This window comes from Sciurus carolinensis, chromosome 2 (genome assembly GCF_902686445.1).
Source record: "Sciurus carolinensis chromosome 2, mSciCar1.2, whole genome shotgun sequence".
In the NCBI taxonomy this organism is placed as follows: domain Eukaryota; kingdom Metazoa; phylum Chordata; class Mammalia; order Rodentia; family Sciuridae; genus Sciurus; species Sciurus carolinensis.
The window spans coordinates 28494496-28508993 of record NC_062214.1 but is presented as its reverse complement, the minus strand read 5'-3'; the positions used below and the strand labels follow the sequence as shown (position 1 = coordinate 28508993).

Sequence of the window (14498 nt, the reverse complement as noted above, 5' to 3'; positions counted from 1 at the left end):
GACAGTAGAGTGGACTCTACTACTGGTTATTTTTCCAGGCTTCCAGTACCAGAAGGAGGCTGTGAGGGTAGCGATGGTGGATCCTGGGTCCCCTCCAGGCGGGAACAGCCCCTGGCTGGAACCCCCACCCCTACTCCCTGGCCCATACATGTACAGTCCTTGACCCTCTAGTAACAAGGTCTCCTCTTCCTAAGACAAAATAACCAGAAAACCTCCCCCCAACACACAGTCACAGTCACTTCTCTGCCACTAGCACCTGCATGGAAAAGATCCAGCTTTCTCCCACCTCTAACTGAAAGTCAGCCTTTCCTCAGTTGGGAGCTGGGCTACAGTCCTGTGGCTATGCCACCAATGCAGATGACAGACAACCTCCCACCATGTACAGTTACTGCAAATGTCTCTAAGGATTGTTTAGACTTACTGTCATTTGGAGTTCATGGCAGTCATTGGGTTGTCCCAGGAGTTGGCTATCTCATGGGTTATTAAAGAGTCACATTGAAGACACTGTCAAAAGAAGACACTTGCTTTTGAATATGATCAATTCCATTGTGACCTCTTGTCCTTTTTGTGTGTTTTTTTAAAAAATAATTTATTATTTTGATTCATTGTAAACAAATGGGGTACAACTTGTTTCTCTGGTTGTACATGAAGTAGAGTCATACCATTTGTGTAGTCATACATGTACATAGGGTAATGATGTTTATCTCATTCTGTTATTTTTCCTTCCTCCCACCCCTCCCATCCCTCTTTTTCCTCTATACAATCCATCCTTCCTCCATTCTTGCCTCCCTCCCACCCCCATTATGTATCATCATCTGCTTATTAGAGAGATAATTCATCCTTTTATGTTTGGGGATTGGCTTATCTCACTTAGCATGATATTCTCCAACTTTATCCATTTGCCTGCAAATGCCATAATTTTATTCTCCTTTATGACTGAGTAATATTCCATCATGTATATATATCACAGTTTCTTTATCCATTCATACATTGAAGGGCATCCAGGTTGGTTCCATAATCTAGCTATTGTGAATTAAGCAGCTACAAATACTGATGTGGCTGCATCACTGTAGTATGCTGATTTTTAGTCTTTTGGGTATAGGCCAAGGAATGGGATAGCTGGGTCAAATGGTGGCTCTATTCAAAGTTTTCTTAGGAATCTCCAAACTGCTTTCCAGAGTGGCTGCACTAATTTGCAATCCCATCAGCAATGTATGAGTGTACCTTTTTCCCCACATCCTTGCTGACACCTATCATTGCCTGTGTTCTTGATAATCGCCATTCTAATTGGGGTGAGATGGAATCTTAGGGTAGTTTTGATTTGCATTTCTCTTATTACTAGAGATGTTGAACATTTTTTTATGTATCTGTTGATTGCTTGTAGATCTTCTTCTGTGAAGTGTCTGCTCATTTCCTTAAGTCCATTTGTTGATTGGGTTATTTGTATTCTTGGTGTAAAGTTTTTTGAGTTCTTTATAGGTTCTGGAGATTACTGCTCTATCTGAAGTATGTGTGGCAAAGATTTTCTCCTACTCTGTTGGGTCTCTCTACATTGCTGATAGTTTCCTTTGCTGAGAAAAAGCTTTTTAGTTTGAATCTATTCCAATTATTGATTCCTGATTTTATTTCTTGTGCTTTGGGAGTCATATTAAGGAAGTCTGATCCTAAGACGACATGATGAAGATTTGGACCTACTTTTTCTTCTATAAGGTGCAAGGTCTCTGGTCTGATTCCAAGGTCCTTGATCCATTTTGAGTTGAGTTTTGTGCAGGGTGAGAGATAGGGGTTTAGTTTCATTCTGCTGCATGTGGATTTCCAGTTTTCCGTTTGTTGAACAGGTTATCTTTTCCCCATTGTATGTTTTTGGCACCTTTGTCTAGTATGAGAAAACTGTATTTATTTGGGTTTGTCTCTGTCCTCCATTCTGTATTCCTTTTTGTCTTGAATTGTGGATCAAAGGTGTGTTTGATTTCATGCATTTAAAAACTTTGGGGGGCCAGGGGTGGCACATGAAATGTAATCCCGACAGATCAGGTAACTGAGACGGGAGGTTCTCAAGGTTGACCCAAGCCTGGGCAACTAAGTGAGACCCTATCTCAAAATAAAAAATCAAATAACTCAACATACCTTAGTGGTAGAGTACACCGGATTTCAATTAGAAGTGTAAAAAAAAGAACAAAAAAAAAAAAAAAAAAAAAGAGAGACCCACAAAAGAAACAAAAACCAATAAACTATTGGTGACTAGGATGTAGATAATGTAGATCACATAATAGAACTTCCGTGACTTATGATAGGTCCTCCATTAGATCACCAAGATGGAAATTTAACAAAAGACCAAAAAAAAAAAAAATCTAGAAGCATTTTAATATATTTGAAAATGAAAATAAAAATGTAAAGCCAGACAGCCTCCATGAATGGGAGAAGAGAGATGTATTCAAGGAATGGGAGAAGAGAGATGTATTCCTTAGACTGCTTTTCATGAAATGCCGGCCAATAGGAATATTGGCCAGATAGGAATGTGGTCAGCAGGTGGCCTAAGGAGCACAGAGCAACCTGGACCAGGGTCATACCCTTCCTGGAGACCACATTTCATGGCTGGTCCATTTGGACCCAAATGCAAGACACTTCTGCCCTGAGGAACATTTCAGCTACAGAGCTCCCTGTGGGGTCAGCTAAGGTCTGCAAGGCAGTGGACCCTCTGGCCATGCCTCTCCCTACCCCTCCCCAGGCCCACTTGAACAAACATCCTTTCTCTAAGTCCCTCTCAGTCATTAATGTGAGCTGTCCAGCCCTGAGGTCAGGCTGACCTGGGTTGCACATGCAGGTCATTGGCATTCCTGGCTTGCAAGGCCAAGGACCTGAGCCCAGCAGTGGCCCCAGAAAGGCCTCCCACACACCATGTGACCACAATGACCTCACTCAAGCCAACATGTGCACATGAATTATCATAGTATCGTGTCCCTGTGTGACTGACCTAACTTCCTCTGTTCCCCAGCTCCCCATCTGCCTGTGCACCCCATTACAGATGCTCAGAAACACCAGTGTCCAAAGCAGACAGAAAAGCTCAGTGCTGCAGTTCTTCCCTAGCATGCAGGAGTCTCTGGGTCAGGCTCCAGGAGGTGGACCTAGAGTAAGTGGGGAGGGCCTCCTGCCTTCGTGGGGCTTATATTCAGATGGAGGAGGGGAGGTGGGAAACAGTGACCATGTTGCAGACAGCTGTGCTACAGTGTGGATACTGAGTGTCATCAAAGCCCCCTGTGTTAAAGCCTTGGTCCTTTTTTAGGATGTGCTTCAGTCTTGAGAGGTGGTGCCTAGTGGGAGGACTGTGGTTGTGGGAAGCATGTCCTTGAAGGGGACAGTGGGACCCCGGCCTGTCCTTGCTCTCTCTTCCCAGCCACAAGGTGAGTGGTTTTGCTCCACATTGTGACCCTGCCAGTATATGTGCCTCTCCATGGACGCAGAAGCAACGAGGTCAACTAATGCTGGTCTGGAACCCCTGAAGCCATTGTCAAAACCAACCTGAATCCTCCACAAGCTAATTATGTCAGGTATGTTGCCATAGTGGGGAATCCCAGCACTGGGGCACAAAGGTAAACCTTAGTACATTTTAGAGGCAGTGACACATGTGTTGGGGTGTGCGTAGTTGTATTAGGTGTCATGTGATACATTAATGCACCCAAGGTAGAAAATCATAGTGATGGTAGTTTTGTGTGCTCTAGAGGGGACAGTTAGGACATACTCCTATTTTTTCCTTCCTTCTTTCTTTTTTTAGTGTAAAACTCTCAGACTGCATTTCTCCCACCACCCTCCAAAGAAGGGGAGAGAAGAACAGTCATCAGTGGCAAAAAGGCAGTTGCAGTAACTGGCTTCACCCTCAGGAAGGAACTGTGGGCCTCTTCCTTGTTTTTTCCAGTACTCTACAAGATCAGAGAAACTTCTCCAGGAATGAACTCTAGAAATGATCCCTGAAGTCAGAGTTGTAGGGCAGGTTCCTCTAAATAGCAGCCAGGTAAGCCCATCAAATGGATCCTGGGAAGGGGTGAGGGGAACAGAGCCTTCTGGGACAAGGAAATGGCAGGTTCTGGGATCCCAAAGCAGGAAGGAGACAGAGTGGAGATGCAGCCGAGGCTGAGGGAAGAGAAGGAGCAGGTGAGTGGGCTGAGTGTCAGGTTGTGGAGGAGCAGCTGGTGGGATGGTGGTGTGCTGGCAGAGCTGGGGAAGCCTGGGCGATGCAGGGGCAGCAGAGGATCCAGAGCCCAGTTTGCCATGTTAAGTCTCAGAGGCCCTTTGGATACCCACAGGGAGGTGTCACTGGGCAGTTGAGTGACTGCAAGTCTGGCACTAGAGGGAGAGGCCTAGGATGGAGATAGGGATTTGGGAATCATTAGCTTATAGGAAGTGTATAAACTTAGTTCATAGAAGAGAAGAGATGGAGGAATAAATTTTGGGGTGTTTCAATATTTAGAAGAGGGAGGAAAAAGTGTCCTGTGTGAGGGAAGAAAATCCAGGTAAGCATAGTTTCACTGGAGCCAAAAAAATGTGTTTTAGAAGCAGGCCAGGGCAACCTGTTGAATGCTGCTCACAGAATATGGACATGAGGACCTAGGTGTGTCCAGCAAATCTGCCAACAAGTTTATGACATTGCTAACAGGAGTTTTAGTGGGTTGGTTTGTGCAGAAACCTCAATGGAGGGAAGTTGAAGAATATGTTGATTTGTGGATTAGCATGGGAGATAACCACAAATGAGGAACAAAACAATTATTAATTCCAGGGAACACAAAGGCTGTTCTGGGATAGAAGGGTCATCATACTAACCACATGGCTTATCTCAGAAGGATGTGGTTGTGTCCAAACTGGTTATGCTGCTCTGCCCTTCATGACATCATTGTATGAGGAAGACAATGGATGGAGGAGGGTGCATGGGATGGGGAGGGGTTAAAGAGCTAAGTCTTCTCTTCTTAAAAGATGTTGACTCAACATCAGGAGTTGAGGCACAGGGAATGTACGGTTGCAGAGAGTGTGGTCAAGTAATTGGAAGGGGAATTACAGGGGAAGCGTAGAAGGAATGTCGGTTTTCTGGGGGTCCATGTGACATGTGAAATGCCATATTTGAAATGTAACCAGTCAACACAGTAAAAGAATTTTTCCAGGCACTGAAGTCTCTGTCACAGTTCTTGACTAAGGTCCTGGAGGTGGTGACCATTGAGGTAGGCTGCCGTCTGGCCCCATGGGCTGTCTCCGTACCTTGGAGCTTCACTTGTTTTGGCGATCTTGTTTGTCAGAGTAGCTTCTCAACCCATTTCCTGGCTGTGAGGACTTTGATGGGGGACATGCAAAAGGATCCCAATCTCAAGGCCTGAGTCCGTGAATCCTGACTTGTAGTGGCATGGGTTTGGGGTAGCATCCTCAAAGTCCCCCTGTAGTGTGACACAACCATGCCCCCGTGGGAACAATCTCCTGTGTCTCTGAGACTTTGGTTTGACTCCATGATAGTGGCTACCTTGCCTATGAGGCTGCAGAAAAGGATTTGTTTTTCAAAGACTTTGAACTGGCCACACCGGGTCGGCCTTTTCTGGTCACTTGTCCTGCTATAGGACTAACTGGATAGGACCCCACAGCCTGGCTGTCCTCTGCATCACCACTTCTGAGCTGGAGCCTGACCCTGTTCCAAACACAGCAGCCCATACATCCTCTGCCCCTATTCTAGGGTCTGTGTGAGGGGAAAGGGTCTCTTTGACCCTCAGTAGTCTCAGAACAGCCAGAGTGCTAAAAGATTGTCTCTAGGTGACACACAGTCTACGTCTGTTCCAAATCCTGAGTCACAATCACAGAAGTTTCTGTCAAACTGTGGTCAATAACACTCTGGTCACCTGAACCCTTCCTTTATTGTACTTGGCACACAAAGACCCATGTGTCCCTAAACACCTGAAACACTGCAGATGGCTTGGGACTTGGAGGCTGTGCAAGCCTTGGGGGGTTGGTGGTATCCCAGACAGTTGTTCTGTGGCCGTGGATACTTTTCTAAGACCCCAAGGAACACACTCTGAAATGGACTTTGATGCACAGGTTGTTGGAAACTGCTTTCAGAAAGGTTCCTTTTCACCAGGCAGTACTCATAGCACCTATGTCTTTCATAGTGCTCAGTGCTGGTGGCCTAGAAGAGCCATGTGCTAGATTCTATGCCAAGTGTAGGGGGTTTACCCATTAGGTCAGAAGCAGTGACAACATTAGCTTACTGTGCCCAATTATGTGGCCAGCATCCCAAGCAGCTTAGTGAATGTCTGAGAAAGCAGTTTCTCCAGATACCATGAGTCTGCTGTTGTTTCCAGGGTGCACATGCTGAGAGATACAGGAAGAAGGAGAGACAGTGTTCTTCAAGATAATACATAGATGATATTCAGCTTTGAGATGGCTCTCAGTGCTGCATTACCATGGCTAGGTTCATGGGAATGGAAAGGGGCATTTCAGGAATGTGGTGTTTGCTGTCCTTTTTTTTCTTTCTAAGGAGGACACAGGAGGACACCAATCTCCTCTTAGGGAACATAAACAGGCAGCCCACCAAGACAGCAGCACCCAGAATACTTGGATATCCAATTCAATGCTGCCTGACTGCTTCCTTGGCCTTCCAAGGAAGCTTCCAAGGCTTGCTACAGCCAGCCTGTGACATCCCTTCTAGTCATGGTGCCATGACCTCTAGCACCAAGGAGTCATTTTCCCCATTTTTGTAATTTATACAAAGCAAATCTTCATTCCTCAGCAATAAAAATGGAGTTGACTAATTAATAACCTTACAGTACTGTTTGGTCTGTTATTCTGTCTCTCCCTATTTGTGAGACCCACAGACTGCTTACCTCAGTTGCTCTGGTGTGTGAGGAAGCCACAGAAATGGGTTTGTTGTGTTTGTTTGCTTGGAGAGCTGGAGATGGAATCGGGACCTCCCACATGTTAGCCAAGCTCTCCAGCAGTGACCTAAACCCAGCCTAGCATGCTTTATGTACTTACTTATTCTTTTAGGTTACCGGGCATTGATCCAGTGATGAATCCAGGTAACTTCTCTCCAGGAGACAGGGAGTCATTGGATCCAAACTGAAATACATCTCAGTTCAATTTACATTTTACGTTGAGACTGGGTCTCGCTAAGTTGACCAGGTTCTGGTTAAGTTGCTAAGGAATCAAACATTTGTTCCACCTCCTCAGCCTTCAAGTGCTTCAATTATAGGTGGGCACAAGTGCACCTGGCAACGTGTTTTATTTATTTTTTTTTAATTATTTTTTTTAATTTTTAAAATTAATATGTATTAATAATTATAATAAGTCAAAAGAATATTTTGTAATACAAGAAAATTACATGAGTTTTAAATTTCAGTGTCTTTAAAGTTTTATTGGAACACATTAATGCTTATTCACTTGCAAATTGTGTCTGCTTTTGCACTACAACAGCAGAGTTGAGTAGCTGTAATAGAGAACATATGACCCACAAGTATATGTTCTACACAGATAATATTTGTCAAGGTTTGTTGTACTGGTTTCTCCTTTTTTCTTTCAATGGAGGTAGAGCCTTTGGTCTCAACTTCTTTCATTTACTCTTTATCTTAGTCATTTTGTCAAATAACAAATGCGAGATAGAGATATTTGACATTCGGTAATATATAATTAGTGCAGACAATAAGGAACACTAAATTTAAATAGGATGAAATATCCACTCACTATAAGATCTGAATTGTATGACTTAGGTTCACTGATGAGATATTTTGTCTAGCATCACTATTGCTTAATTATGTAGACATCCTATTTAATCACATTAATATTTAAAATTTAATATTTTTTATTTTTTTTATTTTTTTATTTTTTTACATTTACATAGGGTAATGATGTTTATTTTATTTTTCCCCTCCCCCCACCCCTCCCACCCCTCTTTTCCCTCTACACAGTCCTTCTTTCCTTCATTCTTGCCGCTGTCCTTAACCTAACTCTAAACCTAACCCTAAACCTAATGCTAGCCCCTCCCAACCCCCATTATATGTCCTCATCCGCTTATCAGCGAGATCATTCGACCTTTAGTTTTTTGAGATTGGCTTATCTCACTTAGCATGATATTCTCCAATTTCGACCATTTGCCTACAAATGCCATAATTTTATCATTCTTCATTGCGGAGTAATATTCCATTGTATAAATATGCCACAGTTTCTTTATCCATTCATCAACTGAAGGGCATCTAGGTTGGTTCCACAATCTGGCTATGGTGAATTGAGCAGCAATGAACATTGATGTGGCTGTATCTCTGTAGTATGCTGATTTTAAGTCCTTTGGGTATAGGCCAAGAAGTGGGATAGCTGGGTCAAATGGTGTTTCCATTCCAAGCTTTCTGAGGAATCTCCACACTGCTTTCCAGAGTGGCTGCACTAATTTGCAACCCCACCAGCAATGTATGAGTGTTCCTTTTTCACCACATCCTCGCCAACACCTATTGTTGCTTGTATTCTTGATAATCGCCATTCTAATTGGGGTGAGATGAAATCTTAGGGTAGTTTTGATTTGCATTTCCCTTATTACTAGGGATGTTGAACATTTTTTCATATATCTGTTGATTGCTTGTACATCTTCTTCTGTGAAGTGTCTGTTCATTTCCTTAGCCCATTTGTTTATTGGATTATTTGTATTCTTCGTGTAGAGTTTTTTGAGTTCTTTATAGATTCTGGAAATTAGCGCTCTATCTGAGGTATGGTTGGCAAAGATATTCTCCCACTCTGTAGGCTCTCTCTTCACATTTCTGATAGTTTCCTTTGCTGAGAGAAAGCTTTTAAGTTTGAATCTATCCCAGTTGTTGATTCTTGCTTTTATTTCTTGTGCTATGGGTGTCCTGTTAAGGAAATCTGATCCTGAGCCAACAAGTTGAAGATTTGGACCTACTTTTTCTTCTATAAGATGCAGGGTCTCACACATAATGGGGGGTGGGAAGGGTTAGTGTTGGGGTTGGAGTTGGGTTTAGGGAGGGGGGCAGGAATGGAGGAAGGAAGGACTGTATAGATGGAGGGGAAGGGTGGGAGGGGAGGGGGGGAAGGGAAAAAATGGCAGAATGAATCAAACAACATTACCCTATGTAGATTTATGATTACACAAATGGTATGCCTTTATGCCATGTACAGACAGAGAAACAACATGTATCCCATTTGTTTACAATTTTATAATAAAAAAAAAAAAGATGCAGGGTCTCTGGTCTGATTCCGAGGTCCTTGATCCATTTTGAGTTGAGTTTTGTGTAGGGTGAGAGATAGGGGTTTAATTTCATTCTATTGCATATGGTTTTCCAGTTTTCCCAGCACCATTTGTTGAAGAGGCTATCTTTTCTCCATTGCATATTGTTGGAACCTTTGTCTAGTATGAGAAAATTGTATTTATTTGGGTTTGTGTCCATGTCCTCTATTCTGTACCATTGATCTACCTGTCTATTTTGGTACCAATACCATGCCGTTTTTGTTACTATTGCTTTGTAGTAGAGTTGAAGATCTGGTATTGCAATACCCCCTGCTTCGCTCTTGCTACTGAGGATTGCTTTAGCTATTCTAGGTTTTTTATTCTTCCAGATGAATTTCATAATTGCTTGCTCTATTTCTGCAAGGTACATCATTGGGATTTTAATTGGAATTGCATTGAATCTGTATAGCACTTTAGGTAGTATAGCCATTTTGACGATATTAATTCTGCCTATCCAGGAACATGGGAGATCTTTCCATCTTCTAAGGTTTTCTTGAATTTCTTTCTTTAGTGTTCTGTAGTTCTCATTGTAGAGGTCTTTCACCTCTTTTGTGAGATTGATTCCCAAGTATTTTATTTTTTTCGATGCTATTGTGAATGGGGTAGTTTTCCTAATTTCTCTTTCTGAAGATTCATCACTTATGTATAAAAATGCATTGGATTTATGAGCATTGATCTTGTAACCTGCTACTTTACTGAATTCACTTATGAGTTCTAAAAGTTTTCTGGTGGAATTTCCAGGTTCCTCTAAATATATAATCATGTCATCAGCGAACAGGGATAGTTTGAGTTCTTCTTTTCCTATTCGTATCCCTTTAATTTCTTTGGTTTGTCTGATTGCTCTGGCTAGAGTTTCAAGGACGATGTTGAATAGAAGCGGTGAAAGAGGGCATCCCTGCCTTGTTCCAGTTTTTAGGGGGAACGCTTTCAGTTTTTCACCATTTAGAATGATATTAGCCATGGGCTTAGCGTAGATTGCCTTTATAATGTTTAGGAATGTTCCCACTACCCCAATTTTTTCTAGTGTTTTGAGCATGAAGGGATGCTGTATTTTATCAAATGCTTTTTCTGCATCTATCAAAATAATCATGTGATTCTTAACTTTAAGTCTGTTGATATGGTGAATGACATTTATTGATTTCCGAATGTTGAACCAACCTTGCATCCCTGGGATAAAACCCACTTGATCGTGGTGCACTATCTTTTTAATATATATTTGTATGCGATTTGCTAAAATTTTGTTGAGAATTTTTGCATCGATATTCATTAAGGATATTGGTCTGAAATTTTCTTTCCTCGATGTGTCTCTGTCTGGTTTAGGTATCAGGGTGATATTGGCTTCATAGAATGAGTTTGGTAGGGTTCCCTCCTCTTCTATTTCATGGAATAGTTTGAGAAGTATTGGAATGAGCTCTTCTTTAAAGGTTTTGTAGAACTCGGCTGAGAACCCATCTGGTCCCAGACTTTTCTTTGTTGGTAGGCTTTTGATGACCTCTTCTATTTCATTGCTTGAAATTGGTTTATTTAAGTTGTGTATGTCCTCCTCGTTCAGTTTAGGTAGTTCATATGTCTCTAGAAATTTGTTGATGTCTTCGAGGTTTTCTGTTTTGTTGGAGTATAGATTTTCGAAATAGCTTCTAATTATGTTTTGTATTTCACTCGTGTCTGTTGTGATGTTTCCTTGTTCATTCCGAATTTTAGTAATTTGAGTTTTCTCCCTCTTTCTCTTTGTTAGTGTGGCTAAGGGTTTATCAATTTTATTTATTTTTTCAAAGAACCAACTATTTATTTTGTTAATTTTTCCAATTGTTTCTTTTGTTTCGATTTCGTTGATTTTGGCTCTGATTTTAACTATTTCCTGTCTTCTACTACTTTTGGTATTGGTCTGCTCTTCTTTTTCTAGTGCTTTGAGCTGTAGCGTTAACTCGTTTATTTGTTGGTTTCTACTTCTTTTTTTGAATGCACCCCATGAAATAAATCTTCCTCTAAGTACTGCTTTCATAGTGTCCCAGAGATTTTGATATGATGTGTCTTTGTTCTCGTTTACTTCTAAGAATTTTTTTTATTTCCCTCCTGATGTCTTCTGTTATCCATTCATCATATAATAGTGTATTATTTAGTCTCCAGGTATTGGAGAAGTTTCTGTTTTTTATTCTGTCATTTATTTCTAATTTCAATCCATTATGATCTGATAGAGTACAAGGTAGTATCTCTATCTTCTTGTATTTGCTAACAGTAGCTTTGTGGCATAAAATATGGTCTATTTTAGAGAAGGATCCATGTGCTGCTGAGAAGAAAGTGTATTCGTTCTTTGTTGGATGGTATATTCTATATATGTCCGTTAAGTCTAAATTGCTGATTGTGTTATTAAGAGCTATAGTTTCTTTATTCAATTTTTGTTTGGAGGATCTATCCAGTGGTGAGAGAGGTGTGTTAAAATCGCCTAGTATTATTGTGTTGTGGTCTATTTGAATTCTGTAATTGAGAAGGATTTGTTTGACGTACATGGATGAGCCAATGTTCGGGGCATAGATATTTATGATTGTTATGTCTTGCTGATTTATGCTTCCCTTAAGCAGCATGTAATGTCCTTCTTTATCCCTTCTGACTAGTTTTGGTTTGAAGTCCACATTATCTGAGATGAGGATGGATACTCCAGCTTTTTTGCTGTGTCCGTGTGCATGGTATGTTTTTCCCCATCCTTTCACCTTTAGTCTATGGGTGTCTCTTTCTATGAGGTGAGTCTCTTGCAGGCAGCATATTGTTGGATTTTTCTTTTTAATCCAATCTGCCAGTCTGTGTCTTTTGATTGATGAATTCAGGCCATTAACATTCAGGGTTATTATTGTGATATGATTTGTATTCCCAGTCAATTGACTCATATTTGTTTTTGACATGATTTGGTTTCTCCTTTATTTGGCTATTCCTTTAGGCTAGCGCCTCCTGTTGCTGATTTGCATCGTTGTTTTTCATCTCTTCCTCATGGAATATTTTGCTGAGAATGTTCTGTAATGCTGGCTTTCTTTTTGTAAATTCCTTTAGCTTTTGTTAATCATGGAAGGATCTTATTTCATCGTCAAATTTGAAGGTAAGTTTTGCTGGGTGTAAGATTCTTGGTTGGCATCCGTTTTCTTTCAGGGCTTGGTATATGTTGTTCCAGGCCCTTCTAGCTTTTAGGGTCTGGATTGAAAAATCTGCTGATATTCTTATTGGCTTCCCTCTGAATGTAATTTGATTCTTTTCTCTCGCAGCCTTTAAAATTCTGTCTTTATTTTGTATGTTAGGTATTTTCATAATAATGTGCCTTGGTGTGGGTCTGTTGTAATTTTGTATGTTTGGAGTTCTATAAGCCTCTTGTACTTTGTTTTCCATTTCATTCTTCAGATTTGGGAAATTTTCTGTTATTATTTCATTGAATAGATTGTTCATTCCTTTGGTTTGTTTCTCTAAGCCTTCCTCAATCCCAATAATTCTTAAATTTGGCCTTTTCATGATATCCCATAATTCTTGTAGATTCTGTTCATGATTTCTTACCATCTTTTCTGTTTGGCCAACTTTGCTTTCAAGATTAAATAATTTGTCTTCAATGTCTGAGGTTCTGTCTTCCAGGTGTTCTATCCTATTGGTTATGCTTTCTATGGAGTTTTTAACTTGGTTTATTGTTTCCTTCATTTCAAGTATTTCAGTTTGTTTTTTTTTCAGTATCTCTAACTCTTTATTGAAATGATCTCTTGCTTCTCGTATTTGGTCTTTTAACTGTTGATTGGTGCGATCATTTAATGCCTGCATTTGCTCTTTCATCTCCTCCTTCAATGCCTGCATTTTCTCTTTCATGTCCTCATTAGCTTCCCTGATCGTTTTAATTACGTACATTCTGAACTCCCTTTCTGACATTTCTTCTGCTGTGCTGTCATTGGGTTTTATTGATGTAGTATCTAGGTTTGTTTGGGACATTTTCTTCCCTTGTTTTCTCATATTGGTCAGTTGTCAGTGGGACCCTGAGATATTGCAGTTTTCCGCTACTGGCTTATAGTGTTCCGGTAGATTTCCAGTGTATCACCTCCCAGCCTTCAGTAGCCTGATGTCTTGGAGGAATCTGATAAAGCAGCTCATCCGAAGAAAACTGCCCCTAGCCCCCTACTGGTTCCACGGTTTGGAACTGGTTCTGTGTGGAAATGCTCTCACTGTGGGCCTGCGCCGTGCAGCTGGCCGTGTGGGAGGAGCCCACTGCCGGAGTGTGGAAGGCTACCTTGGGAAGACTCTAGCTGCCCTGCCCGGCTCCAATAAGCCACCTCTATCTGGGCCTGCCAACCGGACCGAGCTTTACCCAGTGGGCAGACTCACCCATGGCTCTATTTCAGTCCGAGTCTCTCAATGCCTCCCCTTCTTAACTCCAGGGTTCTGGAGCGACTGGGGTGCAGTCTCCCTCTAGGCCGCCATCTTGGATCGCCCCCGTGTTTTATTTTTAATAGACAGTGAGTGATCTCTTGTTTTTGAAATTGGCGGTGAGCATGGACTTTCTGAGGTTGTGGCCAGCCTCATGGGCAGGTGAATGAAGTATGTTCTGGGAGAGAGGGATGGACTTTTATCTGATCCCACAAAGGATCCTTGACCTGGGAATAGGTGGGCAGTATATATGAAAGAGTTCTGCCAGTTTGCTCCTCCCCTCTTGCTTGATAGTCATTTCTGTAGCTGTGTGTGCTGAGGACTTCAGGTCCTGTGGGTGGGTACCATCTCTGACAAGTTCTGATACTACACAGGCAGGAATCAGGTCATTGGGTTGAGACTCAGCTGTGGGTAAAAGCAGGGCAGTGTCTTATGGGTGCCCCAGCCCAGCCTCCCCAGCTCAGCACCTTTTTAGTGCTCTTTAGCTCAGTGGCCTCTTTAGGATCTGAGAAACCAGCTCTTTTAAATATCGTGTCCCTTGAACTGCCCCCCACAAGTTCCCTCTGCCAGCTCTTCTCCTTCAGTCTCTATGGAGGAGTAGGTACCTCTCTCCGGGAGTCAGGTCCCCACTGGGTCCCCACTGGGTCCCCACTGTCCCTTCCCCTTCCCCTGTACGCCTGTCACACAGTCTCTGTGTGCAGATGACTGAACCCTGTCCTTTTGGACTTCCTCACATGTGCCCTGCTCCAGGCCCAGCCCCTGCTAGGAGCGGGAAGCTCAGCTGTTTCCATCTCTCAGGAGCTGTTGGGGTCCTCCCATCTCTAGTATCTTCAGGATGGTGGCAGCTGTTTGAGAC

At 42.1% G+C, this 14498-nt stretch overlaps 1 pseudogene; it reads right to left on the bottom strand.

The window, feature by feature from the left end:
- Nucleotides 1-3781: 3781 nt before the first annotated feature.
- On the bottom strand, nucleotides 3782-3980 carry LOC124978564 (uncharacterized; annotated as a pseudogene).
- Nucleotides 3981-14498: the final 10518 nt, after the last annotated feature.